The sequence below is a fragment of the Labeo rohita genome, chromosome 13 (genome assembly GCF_022985175.1).
Source record: "Labeo rohita strain BAU-BD-2019 chromosome 13, IGBB_LRoh.1.0, whole genome shotgun sequence".
NCBI lineage: Eukaryota > Metazoa > Chordata > Actinopteri > Cypriniformes > Cyprinidae > Labeo > Labeo rohita.
In genome coordinates, this window is record NC_066881.1 from 35,927,462 (window position 1) to 35,948,820 (window position 21,359).

The 21,359-nt window shown below is 31.5% G+C and overlaps 1 protein-coding gene across 1 annotated transcript in view; it reads right to left on the minus strand.

The window, feature by feature from the left end:
* LOC127175366 (inositol polyphosphate-5-phosphatase A) overlaps window positions 1–21,359 on the minus strand; it is a 168,819-nt gene that overhangs the window by 103,306 nt on the left and 44,154 nt on the right. The window lies entirely within an intron of this gene.

The window sequence follows — 21,359 nt, forward strand, 5'->3', positions numbered from 1 at the left end:
GGGACGTCCGATGAAAGAAGATCAAGAGCGCTGCTGGGAGGGAACACGCTCAAGTCAGGTTGTGTTTTCAAAATAAGAGAGAACAGAGAGAGCAAAGGATCATGGGATTACAGCAGGCTGAATCCAAGACTGACAGAAACACGGTGAAACAACCGAACTTCCTGCAACTTCGACACAACAGCATAACTTCCTGTTCAATGCTGCTAGACAACTTGTGCACAACTCACTGAATTCAATGTAAAATGTTTTTTAAACATATCTTTATTTTTAATTACTTCTTTAATTCTTTCTCTCTCTCCATTTATTTATTTTTTATTATTTACAAGCATTTGTTTTTTCCTTTTTCTGTCGTATCCCGTCTCATTTGCATAATTATAAATAAATAAATAGATGCTTTTAATTTTATTTTTTGTAGCAAAGGATGCATTTTTTTATTTACTTATTTGCTTTATTATTCATTTTTAATCATTTCTATGTGTCATTTTAATTATTTTCTAATTCTTTCTCTCTATTTATTTATTTTTTGATTTACAAGTTTTTTTTTCCTTTTGTATTTTAATTTGTCTATTTATTTTTGTATTATTTACAAAGTTTTGTTTTTCCTTTTCATTAAATTTTTTTGTCTTTATTTATTTACTTATTTATTATTTTATTATTTACAAGATTTTTTTTTTCCTTTTTAATGTGTCATATCCCATCTCATCTGTATGATTACACACAATAAAATACAAAAATAAAATAAAATAAAATAAAATAAAATAAAATAAAATAAAATAAAATAAAATAAATGCTTAACTTAATTTAGGGTTGCAAATAGGATGCAGATTTTTTATTTATTTATGTGTATTATTTATTAATTTTGAATAATTTCTATTTATTTGTCATTTTAATTATTTTTTAATTCTTTCTCTCTATTTATGTATGTATTTTTTGTATTTGTTTTTTGTTTTTCCTTTTTTTCTTTATTTATTTATATTTGTATTACTTACAAGGTTTTGTTTTTCCTTTTTATTTAATTTGTTTGTCTTTATTTATATATTTATTTACTTAGTTATCTATTATTTGTATTATTTACAAGGTTTTCTTTTTTTATGTCATATCTCATCTCATTTGTATAAATAAATAAATACTTTTAATGTCATTTAGTGTAGCAAACAGGGTTTTATATTTATTTATTTGTATTATTGATTCATTCATTTCTAATAATTTCTATTTATTTGTCATTTTAATTATTTATTTAATTAATAATTATTTAATTTATTTTTATTATTTCTATTTTTTTAAGCGTATTTTTTAATTTGTCTTGTATTTCTTTCCCTTTCATTTCATTCAAGAAAAACTGTTTAAAAACATGGTAAAGAAACTCAATCTTTATGACAGTTCACCAAAATAAAAGTCTGGCTAAAATGGGAAAAAAAAAGTATATAATATAATATAATATAATATAATATAATATAATATAATTAAAACACAATACAATAACGATTATACGGTGAATTTCTGTTGGGCTGCACTTTTTATTATATTTTATTTTATTTTAAAAGACATTAAATTAAATAAATAGATAAAAATTCAGATAAAAAAAAAACGGAATTTTGCAATTAATAAATACATGAATGAATGAACTTGCAGAAACTGCATCTCTAAATTCAGCCCCTAAAAAACAATGACAAACAGATTTAGTTGTATCCACTAGTTGACCCCAGTAAAAGAGCTGAACTTCAGATGAATGAGGGCTCGTTTGAGTCTCATCTGTGTTTCATTTGACAAATAAGTTTCTTAAGATTTGCCAGCGAATGACCCACATCTCTGTCCATCTCATACCCAAAATAAAGCTCATGGGAACGCCGAGATCCGCTCTCTGTCTGCACAAACGCACAGGAATGCAATTAGACGCTTAACATTAAGAGCTGAATCTAACTAAAGGAGCATAACATCCAATCTAATTACACAGGCCTTTAATGAGTTTCTAATTGGCCGATGGGCTCCGAACACAAGCGGAGCATTCAGAAAAGCGAGCATGTGGACTGCAGTTTCCTTTCTCTGTGATTAAAGTCCACTTGGACGGAATTAAACGCTGAAATATGGTTATGTTTGCTTGATGGCTTCATGAGCGACTCTTTCTGAAGGTTTTGGACCAGGTGCTCTGATGAAATGCGCCCACAGCAGATAAACAACGTCCTGTTCGTTCGTTTAGCGTCCATCACATGATTCATTTCAGGCCGCTTCATATCCACAAAACCAACACAGCATTACTGACAAACAGACTCCAAAATCTCCACATGAAAACTTTAGATTTACAGTATGTTTACACATTTCTTTCTTTTAATTCTGTATATATCTGAAAGAATTCAACTTCCGCATGGCCTATAAGACCTTAGAAGTTTGTTCAACGCCATCAAAGTTTGTCTAATGCATATATTGAACACAGACATGTCGAAACAGTCTTTTAAAATAATAACAAAATAGAAATAAAACTCCTGAACTGTCCAGGGGTCTATGAAATATCTGTAATCACCTTCATCCTCCTCGTTCCTGTCTGAACTCTGTGACCTCGAAGACACGGGATTCATTTTCCTGAGGAAAATCAATGGAGGAAGGTCCAGGGCAGCAGAAAAAGAGGTTGATTATGAGCATTAGAGATGCCAAACCCTCGGCGGACACGAGAAACAAAGACAATCTTCATCTTCATGAGCTGCACTTAAGAGCCGTGTCAAATCAATCGGCCTGTGCATCTTTAATACGAGACCAGATCATTTCACTGACATGACGAGCGTTTGCCGAAGAATAATCACAAAATCATAGCAGACTAATCTGTTTTTAAGAGATATAACGGCCGTTTGGGAGCTGAAAACATCTCAGACGTTGAAGACGAACATGCTTATAATGAGCAAACAGACGTTCTGCTGTTAGAATTAATTCTGTTTCACACCGAGAGATCAGAATATAAACCAATAATGACCAACACACACTGAAATCTGACATAATGACACCACATATTATATTACAGCTGTTTGTGATATTTAAAATATAGCTGCATTAAAAACATGGAAAATAAATAAATAAATAAAACTAAATAAAAAATGAACAAAAAAACAAATAAATAAAAGAAAAGAAAAATTAGAAATCCAAAATAAAATTCAGATTAACGTAAAATAATGAATAATTAAATTAATTAAATCAATCAATAAATAAAGAATACCTTATTAGATTACATTATATATAATTTAATAACAAAAAAAGATCATTTAAAAATATTAAAAATAAAGAAAATAATAAATACATTTAAAAAATGTAAAACAATAGATAGATAGATAGATAGATATAAATCCAAATGAAAGAAAAATAATGAATAATTAAATAAATTAAATGAATAGATAATGAATAGCTAAAAAATAGACAAATCCAAATGAAAGAAAAATAATGAATAATTAAATTAAATAATTAAAATTCAAGAATAACATTTTTGAATTTTACATAATACATTTAATAACAAAAAGAAAATTTATAAAATATTAAAAATAAATAAAACTTGAATAAATAAAGTAAAAATGTAAAAAAAATAGATAGATAGACAGATAGACAGGCAGTCTGAAAAATGATTTAAAATAAATAAATAAAAAATAGAAATAAAACCCAAATGAAAGAAAAATAATAAAAAAAACAAATAATTAAATACATTAAATCAATAAATACATTTAAAAAAAAAAAAGTAAAGATAGATATATATAGATGATGGATAGACAGATAGATAGATCAAATCCAAATGAAAGAAAAAAAGAATAACTTATCTAGATTATATTAGATTATATATAAAAATATAAAATATTACAAATAAAAAACAAATAAATAATGAATAAATACAAATAGTAAAACAAGAAAGAAAGAAAGAAAGAAAGAAAAAAAGAAAAATACATGATAAAAAAATGCAAAATATTTTAAAAAATTAATTAATTTAAAAGAAAAGAAAAGAAAAAAAAGAGACAAGAAAAGAAAAGAGGTCTGGGTGGTCTGTTAATTCTGTTAAGTGGTGGTTGTAGGTTACAGGTTCATGTAAATGCGGCGCTGTTTAACTAAACAATACAGGAGTGATAGAATAAACCAATCGGATAACAGCAGACGAGTGAAAAGCGCCGGACACGCGGCGCCTGCCAACCCCATTACGGGTATTGAACACATCCCACAATCCAGCAGAACACGCGTCCGGTGCCAACGGAGGGACTCAGAGCGTCAGACGCAGCTAATCTGATGATGAAACGCAGCTGAAGCCGTTACAACAAACACTTCTCATCCGCTCCAACACACAGGCCTCACATTACTCATAATGCACAGTCATTAAAGCAGATTATTAATTCAACCGCAGTCAAACACTTCAACTAACCTTTGGTACCGGACTAACCACTGAACTAGAGAAGCTCTGATGGAAAAAGTTTAAGTTCACAACCTGCATGAGATATTTACACTGCTGGGGCTTTGAGGTTGGTTTGTTTTAGGTTAGGAAAGAGTCTCTTCTGCTCACCAAACCTGCAGTTATTTGATTAAAATGCAGTAAATATGTGTAATATTTTTACAATTTAAAACAGCTGTTTTCTATGTGAATATCTGTTCAAATGTAATTTATTTCTGTGATGCGCAGCTGAATTTTCAGCATCATTACTCCAGTCTTCAGTGTCACATGATCCTTCAGAAATCATTCTAATATGCTGATTTGCTCCTCAAGAAACATTTCTGATTATTATCAGTGTTGAAAACAGTTGCTGCACAATATTTTTGTGGAAACCATCATACATTTTATTTTTCAGGATTCACAGATGAATAGAAAGTTCAAAACAACAGCATTTATTTAAAAAAGAAATCTTTTGTAACATTATAAATGTTTTCACTGTCACTTTTGATCAGTTTGATGCATCCTTGATAAATAAAAGTATTAATTTCTTATAAATAAACAATAAGTAACAAATAAAGCATTAATACAGAATTCAAAAACACAGAATTTGAGAAAAAATTAATTTTGAGAAAAAATAAAACAGATTTCATACAGCCTTAAAATCTAGAAAAATTAAAATTAAAAAATAGAATTTGGGGGAATAATTGTAAACTGTGTGAACTGTTTTGGGTCGTAATTTAGACACTCATTTGAACCATTTCCATTAATACTCAAAGCTGACACGTAACACACACACACACACACACACACACACACACACACACACACACACACACACACACACACACACACACACACACGGGTCTCCATCCACTGAAGCAATAAGAGCACACGAGGGCAGGAAGAGAGGCGAGAAAACACCATTATGACTGGTGGCATGTGAGAAATGGCCTGGATGGAAGATAACGATTTCTCAGCAGCATTAACCGCACGTACGTGACATATCCGTCCTGCTGCTCACACTCGGCCGCGGCGGATGGCAGGAGCGCAGCGTCCCGTCTGCGGCGTGTTTGGATTAGTCTCTGATGGGTCCCCGAAGATCCGCCGGAGCGCCGGCGCGTCCCCGCAGACGGCCGGATAGATATACACTTTAACTGCGGAAAGGTCAGGCGTGCGGGACGCGGCAGGCAAACACGGCGGCCCGGCGCATGAATCACGGGAGATTTGGTGCATGGCGGCGAATGAGTAACCCCAACACCCCATTATTTCCCCTGTTCTCCAGCAGGCCCGGATTCATGCCGGCGCATGCCGTCAGTTCATTAGGAGGAGATCCCATCGCGCCGCGCGCCGCTTTAATTCCAGCGCTCGCTCTGTGTGATCAATACTGCATCAGTGTAAATGAAAATGACAATCGGTCAGTAATTAAGCGGGTTAATGTTTGATTCAGATGTCATGATTTGCTCACGAGAGAGAGAGAGAGAGAGAGAGAGAGAGAGAGGCCCGTCTGCTTATGTGTGTTTAAAGCAGCGGATGAAGTCTCTGCGTCTGACGGATCACGCTGATCTGATTTACGCAGCCAAACCTGATTACGGCGCTCGGAATGAGAGGAACAGCGACACAGACTGAAACTCGTGCGCTGGAATCTGGAACGGAATGAGCAGAATCTCACATTACAGTTTACATGAAAAGATTCATATCAGTTTAACCATCAATCACATTCACATCAAACCTTTCACACTACTGAGCTTCATCACAGCTGCACACACTTCTGTAATCATATCTATATCTATCTATCTATCTATCTATCTATCTATCTCAATATCCGATTGTCTATCTGAATATCTATCCAGCCAAATATCTGAATATCTATCTATCTGATTATCTGTGAACATCTATCTATCCAATTATCTATCTAAATATCTATCCAAAAATCTGAATATCTATCCATCCAAATATCTATCTGAATATATATCTGAATATCTATCTAATTATCTATCTAAATATCTATCCAAAAAACTGAAAAAATCTGAATATTTATCCATTTTTCTGAATATGTATCCTTTCAAGTATCTATGAATATATACCTCTGAATATCTATCCATCCAAATATCTATCTCAATATCTATTCTTATACATATCTATCCAAATATCTTTCTGAATATCTACCTATTTGAATATCTATTCACCCAAATATTTTATTATTTATCTATCCAGTTACCTATGTGAATATCTATCCAATTATCTATCTGAATATCTATTTGATCAGCTATCTGAATATCTATCTATCCAATTATCTATCTGAAATCTATCCATCCGAATATTTATCCATTCAAATGTCTATCCAAATATGTAATGTATCTGAATATCTATCTGAATATCTGAATATATATATTAATCTGATTATCTATCTGAATATCTATCCATCCAAATTTATCTGAATATCTATCTGATTATTTATCTGAGTATCTATTCATCTGAATATTTATCCAGTGAAATATCTATCCATGTGAATATCTATCCAACCAAATATCTATCCATCTGAATATATATCCATCTGAATATCCATCTTAATGTATATTTCTAAATATCTATCTGAATATCTACCCATCAGATTATCCATCCATCCAAATATCCATCCAAATATCTATTTGAATATCTATCCATCCAAATTCATCTGAATATCTATCTGAATATCTATCTGAATATCTATCCATCTGAATATTTATCCAGGAAATATCTATCTGAATATCTATCCATCCAAATGTCTTATAATTATCTACTGTATCTGAATATCTATCAATCTGAATATCCATCCTATTATCTATCTGAATATCTATCCATCCAAATACCCATCTGAACATCTATCTATCCATCCAGATTACTATCTGAATTTCAATCCAACCAAATATCTAAATATCTGTGGGATTTGTTGGAATATCTATCCATTCTTCTATCTATCCATCCCTCAATGAACCTTCAAACATCAAGATTTTTTCAACTTTTTAAAACTTTCAAACAAGGCTTTGTCAAGCAAATATTCAAAGTTTGTCTCGACCAACTGCTTTTAGTTCGTTTTCAACCAAAATTATGGTTGAACCACTGATGGCCGATAGACTATTTTGACGACGTCTTTCATACTTTCCTGGATCTTGACAGCGGTATTTACCTGGCAGTCAATGGGACAGTCCCGGTTTTCTTTCAAAATATCTTAAATTGTGTTCCAAAGACGAACAAAGCTTTTCCGGGTTTGGAACGACATGGGGGTAAGTGATTCATGGCAAAATTTTCATTTTGGGGTGGAGAACCCTTTAAGACGCAGTGTGACGGGGCTGACATTATAAGACCCGATCAAACGCTCTGCTCTCTCCAGCTGTCCGACACGAGTCTGTGTGAGAAATACGACTGCTAGTTCAGTCTGAGAGCCGCATTTGGCTGCTAAACGTTAAAGGACACGATTGACATGTTAAAGAGCCCCTCGTAGGCATCACCAAAATCCTGACAGAAGACAGCGCTCTTTCTCTCTCTCTCCGTCTCTCTGCGCTGGGATTTGCCGCATGCACTCGTGGGCTCTTCATCAAGCACTGTAACGAGGCCCAAATGCTTGGGCTTAATGAATTATTAAATGCGAGTCAATAAAGGATAAATAAGAACAACAAATGCAACCTTTGGGTATTTAATTAGCAGAGGTGGAGCGCTGCATTTCTAATGCGTTATATGCTAATCGCTATTGAGATCTCACTCCGGCAGCAGATTTTTGCCCCAGAACGCCGGCGATCCATCAGAGGCCCGTTGATTCGTGTCGCCGCTGTGCGACTCATTAATAGTCCGTTAGCGCGGTGACCGGAGGGCGTCAGACGGACTCCCAAATCAATGCCCAGCGTCAGATTCAACGCTCCTAACAGTCAACTGAGAGACACAGAGTCAGTGATCTGAGGACGAGAGATCAACACTACTAGACTACAAACTTCCTGACAGGGTTGCACCCAGCAGGTGAAAATTGTGCATCTGATTACTTCACTAAATAAATGACTTACTAGTGATGTTTGACTTAACATTATACCCTATACCCTATACTAACCCTAACCCATCTGAAAAATCAAATACAAGTGCGAAACTGTGATGCTTATTCATTCAGAGTCACACGCCACACAACTCAAATCAGGTTTGTAGGGATCTATGATTTCAGCAATGCGGAAAAACACGAATGGAATTCAGTCATAAAATTGGAATGGAATTTACTATATAGCATGGAATGTCACAGAATATGGATGTATAAATCAAAAGTAGAGAAAATGATGTAATTTGATAAAATCTATCATCAGATACACACAAACTCTAAGATTTTTACAACAACCTGCCAAAATAAAAGTCTGGTATAACTTTAAGAAATTATAACAGAAATACATTATTATTATTATTATTATTATTATTATTATTATATAACAAAATGTATTTCTTAAAGTAATAATAATAATAAAATAAAATAAAATAAAATAAAATAAAATAAAATATTTTAAGCACTCTCTCTCAATCTTTTTACCCAAATTTTGATTTAAACAGCTGTGTAACACTTTGTTTGCCAAGAATTTTAAATTTTATTTGTTTACATTTTAAAAGGATCAACTGAATTTTTCAGGTTGAATGCATTTATTTGATTACCAACATTTTTATAATAAGTATTAAGTCATAAAACACAGAATCTGGGAAAATTAAAACAATACAGTAAAAAATTAGAATTTCTGGGAAAAACAAATTACATTTCACAGGGTACAACTATTGTTAAAATTGTTATAAATTATTGCAATTGTTAATTTTACAGAATTTGTGGGAAAATAAAATGGAATTTGGGGGGGGTGATTTAGGGAAAATAAAAGCTCTGGGAAAATTAAAACTATTATGGAAAAAAAAAAACTATTTGGGAAAGAAAAAAAACACAAGTTGGGAGGAAAAATTAAACAGAATTTGAGGTAAAAAAAACAAAAAAACAAAACATACATATTTAAGAATTTATTATAAGAATTTAGGAAAATGTAATAGATTTTGAGGAAAAAAAAAAAAAAAACTAATTTTTTGTGGAGACTTCATAGGTTCCAAAGTTTTGACATGGTGAAACACGGCATGAAATTAGATTGAAAAATCAAATGTATTTATAAGCAGAAATTAAGTTTTATGAAGACACACACTGAGACTGACTGACCTTTGACCTGACACTGCTGGTCCACTGACACACTCTCACACACACACACACACACACACACACACACACACACGGCTAATGATGAGCCACAGCATTAAGATGCTTTTAGCTGCATTAATAATGCTGATGGAGTGTGTGTGTGTGTGTGTGTGTTGATATCACACACAAACAAATGCGCTCGGTGAGAGATGTGCCAAATGAAGGGTAAGCAAAGTCAGTTTGCCGTAATTAAAGAGAGTCTTTTAGAGGACAGCGGCGTCTGACGGCGTCCATGTGAACGAGAAACACAAACTAATGCCTAAAACACACCTGACAGAGACAAGAGGAATGAGCACTCTGTGTGTGTGTGTGTGTGTGTGTGTGTGTGTGTGTGTGCGCGTTCAGGGGCCGCTCATGAAATTAAACATTTGAGACTCGAGCCGTAAGAGGAAACTGTCAACAGGAAGGTCACGGGCTGATCAGATGAAATGTGCTCCGTTCATAAAGTAACACTACTGTAAACATGCACAGAATGAATCATGGCTTTACTATGAGAGTAAAACAAGAACTGCTGAACATGACACTGAATTAAAATCAATTTGCTGGCTTAAAAGCCAAAAAGCGGCTCTGAATGTTTCATAACAGCATTTGAGCACAGATAGAGACGTACGCTTTGATAACGAGTGACATTCACACATTTTAAGAGTCCTAACAGCGTTTGGGCTGAAGTTTGTGTCAGATTCATGTGAATTTCAGAAGCGCTTTCCCTTCACGCGGCCTCATTTGAATTCCCGTCGGCGCAGGAAGGCCATTCATCAGGACGCCTCGCTGCTGCTCACAAATGCATGGAGCTAGCAATAAAATTAACCTTGTGCCAATTGTTTTCCCACATGTTTGATGGGCCGCTGGCAGCTCATCCGTTACCGCAAGGATATAAAAGAAGGAAGGCAGGAGCAGATGCGCAGAAAATGATGACCGATGCGCTCGACGCGACATGGAACGCAAGAGGAAACGCAACGAGATCTGGATCTGATTCAGCTCTCTTCTGAAACCTAGTGAACTACACAGGCAGCACCTTACTACATTTTGTGCTCAAAATCCTTTACCTAATTTGGTGCTTCTGGTCAAAAATAACCAGCCTTGTTTGTAAATCTCTCATTATGCTACACTATCAGCAAATGTTGGACTCAGCCTTTTTAATCTGCTTGTTTTCTTTCAGTTAGCACAGCTTGTGTTTATTTTTGGAAACGATTGACTGTAGGCCTCAGTAATCTGAGCTTACGAGCTTTTGAGTTAAAAAAAGCATTATTCATGGATAATTTTCCCAATATTCACTTAAAAACATAGGTACGTAAGCTCAGATCAGTGAGGCCTAAATACAAAACCTGCTAATTGAAATACATAAAATAAAGAAATAAAATAAAGAAATAATGACATTAAAATGTAAAAAAAAAAAAAAAAAAAAAAAATTGCCAGCATTTCTCATTTTAGTTTACTTTCGCTTGATGTACTAAAATAACTAAAACTAAAATAAAAATGTTTCAAAACTATACAGACAATAAATAAATTAAAAAAAATTAAAACCAAAAATATATTTAAAAATAAAAAAAAAAAAAAAAAAAAAAAAAATCTCAATTATACTAAAATAACACACACTTACATATGCACATATAAGCAAGAAATGATAACTTTAAATGCAATGTAAGACACTTTGAATAAAAGCATCTGCCAAATGCATGAATGCAATGTAAAATAAATATTGGGAAAAATAACACATTAGTAATCTGACTGAAATAATGTAACTATTTTCAGAGAATGATGCATATTTATTAAATAACAAATAAATAAATGAATAAATCTCATTATACTACATTATGATAAAATCTTGTGAAAAACAACATTTGTGGATAATTTCAGCAATATTCAACCCTAAAATTAGGTTGCTAATTGAAAGAAAAAATAATTAAATAAAATAAAATTAAGCTTAAATAAATTTAAGAAGAACTTTATAAAAACTATACGGACAAGTAAATTAACAAAATTCTAACTAAAAATTAATGAAAAATATAAAATAAATAATACATAAAATAAATTAAATTAAACCACAATAGCATCTCAATTATACTAAAACACACAAAATAAATATTGAGAAAAATAATGCATTATTAATCTGACTGAAATAATGTAACTATTTTTCAGAGAATGATGCATATTTATTAAATAATAATAATAATAATAATAATAAATAACTTATTTATTGATTAAATCTGTCATTATGCTACATTATGACCAAATCTTGATTTATTCTCTTTAATCTGCTTGTTTTCTTTCAATTATCACAGGTTTTGTGTTTCTTTTTAGAACTGATTGATCGTAGAACTCATTAATCTGAGTTTATGACTACAGTTTTTGAGTAAAAAAAAGCGTTATTTGTGGATACGTTTGGAAATATTCACTTAACAACGGGGGTATGTAAGCTCAGATCAGTGAGGCCCAAATATAAAACCTACTAATTGAAATTAAAAAAATGTTTTAAATTAAATACAATGTAAAAATATTTGTAAACTTTATTTCAACTAGTTGCCAAGGCAGCATTTCTCATTTTAGTTTATTTTAAATTGATGTACTAAAATAACTAAAACTAAAATAGAAAAAAAAATTAAAACTGTAATTTTTTTTTACCAAATTTTAATGAAAATTTTTAATTAAGACAAAATTAAAAAGTAAAATCTAAAAATAAAAACTGCTAAAATAATAAAATTAAACTGTAATAGTATCTAAACTATACTAAAGTAACACACACACACTGAATGCAATCCACTTTGGATAAAAGCATCTGGCAAATGCATAAATGCAAAGTAAAATAAATATTCTGAAAAATAATGCACTATTAATCTGACTGAAATAATGTAAATTTATTTTTAAATTTTAAAGTATGTATGTAGTATGTAAGCTCAGATCAGTGAGGCCTAAATATAAAACCTGCTAACTGAAATTAAAAAAAAATAAAGTAAATTAAATGTAAAAGTATTTTTAAACTTTATTTCAACTAGTTGCCAAGACAGCATTTCTCATTTTAGTTTATTTTAACTTGATGCACTAAAATAACTAAAACTAAAATAAAAATGCATTAAAACTATACAGACAAAAAAACTAAAAATACTTTGTAAAATATAAAAAATAAAAATAAAATGTAAAACATGTTTACAAAATGTATGAAAAATGTAAAGAAAAATTAAAATGGAAAATATAAAATAGAAATTGCTAAAAAATAATACAATTAAACTATAATAGTATCTCAATTATGCTAAAATAACACACACACACTTGTACATGACCCTGGACCACAAAACCGTCTTAAGTAGCACGGGTATATGTAGCAAAAGCCAAAAATACATTGTATGAGTCAAAATGATCGATTTTCCTTTTATGCCAAAAATCATTAGGACATTAAGATCATGTTCCATGAAGATATTTTGTAAATTTTCTACTGTAAAAATATATCAAAACTTAATTTTTGATTAGTAATATGCATTGCTAATAACTTCATTTGGACAGCTTTAAGGTGATTTTCTCAATATTTTTTTAATTCAGTGTCATGTTCAGCAATATTTTTTTGCACCCTCAGATTCCAGATTTTCAAATAGTTGTATCTCGACCAAATATTGTCCTATTCTAACAAACCACACGTCAATGGAAAGCTCATTGATTTAGCTTTCAGTTGTTAAAATTTAAAAAATTAAAAAATGACCCTTATGACAGGTTTTGCGGTCCAGGTCATGTAATGCAATCCACTTTGGATAAAAGCATCTGCCAAATGCATAAATGCAGTGTAAAATAAATATTGGGAAAAATAATGCACTATTAATCTGACGAAAATAATGTAATTTTATCACTTATTTAATTGTCATTTTCTACTACTAGCATCGCATCTCAAACTTTTTCCACTAAACACTTGCAATGCATTGTGAGATTCTCATCTACGATGCCTTAAAATACTGTCTAAGTAGGCGGCTCAGCAGCATTTGGAACAGATCTAAAGGGACACACACAAACACAGCTCATGTTTACAGTGCACAGAGAGAGAGAGAGAGAGAGAGATGGGCGAGAGAGGCTGGGCGGGTGAAAAATCCTTCAGTGGATGTTTATTTGCTCTCAACACCTCCTAAGCGATCAATATTTTTAATTTGGGGCCAAGTTATTATTTTTCACATCACTGCGCTGGGGAGCAGAGTAAAGTGGCTCATATTTTAGCACTAAAAAGATCGATATGACAGCCTCACCTTCACTGTGGCCCTTACACACACTCACACGGGGCCGAGGGCAGACACACACGCTCCGCACACATCATTATCTCACACACACACACACACACACACACACACACACACACGTGATTTACTCACCCCTGCTAAACCAATCTGACCACACACACACACACTGCACGGGTTTACAAGTGTTTACGTGTGTGTGTATGTAGGATCACGCGTGTGCGTGTCAGAGCCGTGTTTGGTCTCTGAGGGCCGCTCATATCAGATGCATCTGTTTCTATATAATCCATTAGGCGCGTATATATTTCGCTTTAAATTTCTCCAACGCCTCGCCCTCATAATTCACGTCTGATGGCAGATTCATCGATTGTCGTTCAGCACACATCCAGACGTCTGCATGTGTGTGTGTGTGTGTGTGTGTGTGTGTGTTTAGGAGAGCTTGACTGATGGTGTGTGTGAATTATTGCTCTACAATATTACTCCAGTGACGTCCGGCACATTCAAACGGCCTCGACCGGCTCCGTCCCACACTGATGTAAGAGACGCTGGATTTAGTTTGTGATATTTTAAGCAGGTTATGTGTTAAGAGCAGCGTCTCACGCCCTCACTGTTCTGAATACATCTATACATCTGATTAATAACACATTTAATCAGTAAGGATGCATTAAATTGATCAAAAATGACAGTAAAGACCTTTATAACTTCTATTTCAAATAAATGCTGTTCTTTGAACTTTCTATTCATCTTTGAATCCTGAAAAATAAAATGCACAACGGTTTCCACAAAAATATTGTGCAGCACAACTGTTTCCAACACTGATAATAATCAGAAATGTTTGTTGAGCAGCAAATCAGCATATTAGAATGATTTCTGAAGGATCATGTGACACTGAAGACTGGAGTAATGATGCTGAAAATTCAGCTGCGCATCACAGAAATAAATTACATTTTAACAGATATTCACATGGAAAACAGCTACTGGAAAATATAATAATATTTCACAATTTTTACTGTATTTTCAATCAAATAAATAGAGGTTTGGTGAGCAGAAAAAGCTTCTTTCAAAAGAGAAAAAAAAAAAAAAAACATTTAAAAAAAATATATAATACTAGAAACTTTTGAATGGCAGTGTACTCAATTATTTTAAAAATATTACAAATATTTATTAAAAATTAATTAATCTTGTGATTCCACAAGGTTTAAGATTCTGATTTGTTACGTTCTTCAAAAAAAACAAAAAAACAATAAATGCAAAATTACATTAGACTAATGAAATTATAAAATCAAGATTAGTTGAGTTTATGATTAAAACAAGAACAATTATCTGCAAATGCAGACAGAAAAATAATTTTAAAGTAAACACATGTTGATTTTTCTGACCCCACTGGCAGTTACTTTTTTCTTCTTTTAAGCATAAACTCACTTATTTTATCATAAAACAAAACCTCTTAAACTAAATATCATTTCAGTTTACAACCTTATTTTTGTATTTACACCATATTATTTAAAAATAAATAAATTTAAAAAAGTAAAAAAAAAAAAAAAAAAAAACATTTCAAATAATTTTTAAAATAAGTCTAACCATGACTTATTTTAAAAAATAATTATTTGAAAAAAAAACAAACAAACAATAATTAAGTCTAAATAAATGTAAATATTAAAATGTAAATAATTTATTTTATTTTTTTTTAAATTTGCCTTATTTTATTACAAATAAGTTAAATTATATATGTAGTTATTTTTTAAAATAAATAAGTCACACTGTGGCCTGGTTGAGACCCACCGATCTACAGTGTTCATGATGCTCCATTATGATCATAAGAACCATAAAAGTTGAGGAATATTGATGTCTGGAGTGCAAAAACACTGCAGGTCGACACACACTGTACTTCAATACAATACCAAACTGAATTGAGAACATTCTCCTGTAGATCTGTATCGTGTGTTATTCTCCTCAAATACGCCTCTCTCAGTGCCATTCCTCAGAAGGGCTCTTCTGTCTAAGGATTCATGGCATTACAGCGCCTGACACGACTCTAATCCACGCGGGATAACGGCGCATGTTATCAGCCGTCAGCGCGACATTCTCCACCGCCGTCACGACACACTCATCCGACAGAGACGCAGACGGACGGGCCGCGAGATCACTGAGAGACTCATAGAAAACACTCACGCTGCTGCAGACATTTTAAGACCTCCACAAATAAAATTAATATCACACGCAGTTACAGTTACAGAACAAACCCTTACAATCTCGAAATAAATCAAGAATCTCAAATACTTCTATTAATTAAACAGGCTCTCAAGACATGTCGTTTTCAATATTTACATACAGCATGTACTAAAATTAGTTTATGTTCTCATATATCAATGCACAAAGTAAAGGTCCATCAATATTAGAGTTTGCTGAATGAATCAGTTTAAAGAAAGGCAATAAAAAGATGAGCGTGCCAATACTGATAAAAACTATATCCTGAATGTGTTCAATAATGTTCGTAGTCTTTCTTTCCTTTGACGAGGCGGTTCAGAGAGAAAATACAAGAGTTTACCTTGACTGAACTGCCAGATACTTCAAAATATTTACAGATTTAAATATAAAACTGTTATTTGTAATAATATTTCACATTTTAACTGTATTTTTGATCAAAGACACTTCTTTAAAAAAAGTCCTAATTATTCTAAACTTATAAACAGTAGTGTATTAAATTAATTAACCACAATTTGTGATTCCTGAAGACTTAAGATTCTGATTTGTTATGGTCTTAAAAAAAATAAAAAAAATAAATAAATAAATAAAATAAAAAATGAAAAAAAATGCAAAATTACAAATGACAAAATTAGTTGAGAAATATCATAAAAGTCATAAAAATAAACCTAAGTTAAAGTAAAAACAAGTTGATTTTTCTGACCCCTACATTATTAAAAAAATGTATTTTTTTTTTTCAATATTTATTTTAAAAATAAGTCATTATTAATTTGACATTTTTAAAATTATTTAAAAATAATGTAAAAAATATATATATTTTAAATTATTTTTTGATAAATTATTTAATAAGTAATCAAGCAATCAATTAATCATACATAGGCCTGAAATATACTCTTATTTTGAAATGTCTATGCTTTTCTACTTTTGGCTGCTTATTCCAAAAAATAGACAAATGTGCGAACCAAAATGATAACATGTATTACTTTTTATGGCCGTAATTTGATCACACCAAATTTTTAAGGACCCACATACTAGGACTGGTCAGCACAATATAGCCATTATCTGATTGGCCAGAGTAGATGGTGGGTGGAGTCCACCTATTTGTGGAATTGTGTGCGCATTGATGCTAGAAAAGTTTACAAATTCACAACTGCATAAAAAGAACCGATTCTCAACATTAAAAAAAACATTCGTAAATATTTTTTTATTTGCAAATCTCATTTTAGATATTTGTGAATTTAATCCTCATATTTGTGGATCTCATTCTATTTATATGTCAGTTTGTTTAATTTCTGTGAATGTCATTGTAGATAATCATCTATTTATTTATAATAATGATAACAACAATCACCCTGTTTTGTTCATCATCTGATGCATGTGAGTTTTCCTCAAAATCATGATCCAGCATTCATCATCTGCTATCAGACAATGGATCTGTTGCTGATTCTCTTAGAGAACGGAGGTTTTTAATCTGCCATCGTTGAGCAAAGCAGGACGCGGTTGATACGCTCACATCGTGACGTGTCGGTCTGGTCCTAATTAAAGGCGCGGGTCGCTGGCGAGAGTCGCCGTGTGTTAGCAGGAGAACAGCGTGTCGGCGTTAACGCATTGTGACAGGAACACTTAATATCACACACACGCGAGCGAGCGCTGTGGTAATAAGGGGCGGACATTAGTGCACATCATTACCCATGAGCCTCTGGGCCCCGGGGCAGAGCGGCATGATAAATATTAATGGTGTGGAACTAGTGAACGGCGGCTGAATGATCAGGGATGCTTCCTCTAATTGACATTTTACCTCCCGTATACTTTACAAGAGCCGTAAAACACGACATCAGAGCCGCGGCTGTCACTCAAACACACACACACACACACACACACACACACACACACACACACACACACGAGTCATCAGGATCATGCTGTTCACATACAGAGAAAGATTCATTTCAAGAGGAATCACTTCACTTATAATCCTGCTCTATTACACCATAAACAAATGGAGGTTATGTTTCATTAATGATAGAGACAAACTAACAACTTTATATTATTAAAATAAACACTTATTAAAATAAATAAATAAATAAAAAATAAATCTAATTATTAAAATAAATAAAATTATAAGATTCGTGTGTTCATTTTATTAATTATATAATTACTTATATTTAATTTTACTAATTTTATTAATTTGTATTATTTAATACTTTGATTATATACACACAAATATTTAATTAAAATTAATATTTACTTCACATTAAAAATTACATAATTTTATTTTTGAGATATCTAGGTACAATACTTAAAATTACAAATTATTACAATAAATATAATAAAATTTCAAGAGGAATCACTTCACTCATAATCCTGCTCTATTACACCATAAACAAATGGAGGTTATGTTTCATTTACAATAAAGATGAACAAAAGACTTCACATTATTAAAATAAACACTTAAAATAAATAAAAATATATAATTTGTGTATGTATTAATTTTATTAATTATATAATTATAATTAATTAATTATAATTACATTTTTTCATTAATAATTTTATAAATGTGTATTAATTTAATACTTTATTCACACACACACACATTCAATTAAATGTAATATTTATTTCAATTAAATTTAAAATTGCATAAATACACAAAAAATTTATTTTTAACACATCTAGATACAATGCTTAAATTTAATAAAATTTCAAAAGGAATCACTTCATATTTATATTATTAGACTTTATATTATTAAAACACTTATTAAAATAAATAAATATATACAAAAATCTAATCATAAAAATAAACAGAAATATATAATTTTTTGCATGTATGTATGTGTGCATATATTAATTTAATTAATTATATAATTATAATTAATTAGTTCTAATTGATTTTATTAATTTAATACTTACACTATATATACACTATATATATATATATATATATATATATATATATATATATATATATATATATACACACACATATATCAAAAATTATATATTAATACACAAATAATTTTGCTACCATTTTTTAAAATTAATAATTAGTTGACATTAGAAATTATGTAAATACACTAATACATTTTATTTTTAACAAAAAGTTTTTACAATAAATAAATAAAAAATATAAATAAATAAATGTATAAAACCAATTATAATATATTACGAGATTTGTAATACAAGGACAATGAAAGTTTACATCAGAGAGCAAGATGTCCCTCTGAAAACAGTAAATACTGTCTGTCTCTCTCTGTCTTTCTCTCTCAACTCACATTATCTGAAAATTGACAGGTCGAGCAGACAACAAACAGTTACCCGAGCAAAACAAATGCAGGCGCGAGCGTCCGGTTAAATGGCACGTGTCTGTCTGAGCGCAGATTTATTGACTGTCTGATACACCGTAAACTCTCTGAACGGCCGAACTACAGCTGAGACGCACATCCAACTCCACAACATCACTTTATAAACATTCACTGCAAAAAATGCTGGTTTTGCCTTGTTTTCTAGTACAAATATCTAAAGATTCTCAAATTGAGAAACATTTATTGGACATTTATTAAGTCTTGTTTTATGACAAACTGATCAAAATTATGAGAGTTTACATCAGCAAATGGGGTCAGAAAAATCATTAACTGAAATTCCTAGCCCATTAGCAGATGTTTGTTGGCATTTTTAGCATAAACTCGCTTCATCTTGCCGCATTTTTCAGAAAACGAGACTTGAAATCTGATGTCATTTTACTTCTCCAGTAAATGTATTTTGAATTAGGAACGTTTCGATATTTGTAATGGAAAACAAGACACAAACACTGAGTAAGAGCATCACTTTTAGCAGTGTTCAGAAAGTTAGAAACCTCATAAAATGTTTGATTTATATTTTAAATGTTATACAAGCATTTATATTTGAATGTGCATGAGTGATCTGTTAAGCTTTATACAGAACATTTATAAAGGATCTTGCCAAAACATTATCATCTTGAGTAATGAATCCCTGCTGAAGTACAGTGTTTCCCCGCTAACCTCAATTCATCTCTGGGTTTCTGCTTCCATCTAGTGGCAGCAGCAGGAAACTCAGTCTGACGACGGATTGCTAATGAAACGGATGTACAAACACGGGTCTGACAGAAGAGGAAAACTGGCTATGATTGTTTGAGATTGTTTGCCGTTCATAAACGCAGAACCCATGAAGACAAATGTCTGCACACGATCAACAGAGCGTCATGTGATCGGGCTTCATCTGAAGTTTGTGTTGATTTCAGCTTTAAAAAGAAACAAATGTTTGTAATCTTTAAACCTCACCAGTCCACCAACACTACAAAACTCTACACATCTCATCAATAATTGCCACGACATCAATAACTTTAGTCCACAAACATCATTTATATCCAACTCCGCCCATACACATACACTCATATAAAGCCATAAACAATAAGATTTGATGGTTTGTCGTGTCCAAACATAAATGTTGTCCTCTAATAATAAGACCTTAAGATCTCCTAAAGACTAATGTTATGTTTTTTCTGTGAAGCTGCTTTGAAACAATGTGTAATGACTGGAAATGAACAAAACAAAAGAGCAAATCGCATCAAATATTACAAGATTACAACACATACGACTCAATTTATGCTTCTCAAGACTTCTTAAAAACCAAATACCTCAGATGATACATTAATTTAATATTATATATACTGAGTTTTTGCTATTGGTTTCATTTGTATATTGTAAAATACACATTATGTGTGTATATATATATTTTGTTTGGGATCAGTAAGACTTTTATGCTCATCAAAGCTGCATTTATTTGATCAAAAATACAGAAAAAAACAGTAATATTGCAAAATGTTATTACAATATAAAATAATGGTATTTATTTTAATATACTTTAAAATACAATTTATTCCTGTGATGCAAAGCTGAATTTTCATCAGCTGTTACTCCAGTCTTAAGTGTCACATGATCCTTCAGAAATTATTCTAATATGCTGATTTATTATTAGAATTTTCAGTGCTGAAAACAGTTGTGCTGCTTAATATTTTTTTGGAACCTGTGATTCTTTTTATTCAGGATTCTTTGATGAATAAGTTAAAAAGAACAGCATTTATTTAAAATATAAATCTTTAACAATGTAGATCTATGCTATCGCTTTTTATTAATTCAACACATCATTGATGAATAAAAGTATTAATTTCTTAAAAAATAAAAAAGAATAAATAAAAAAGAATAAAAATGTCCTGACCCCAAACTTTTAAACAGTAGAAAACCTTTCTCTTTCAAATAAATGCTGTTCTTTTTAACCTTTTATTGATCAAAAAAAAGAATCACAG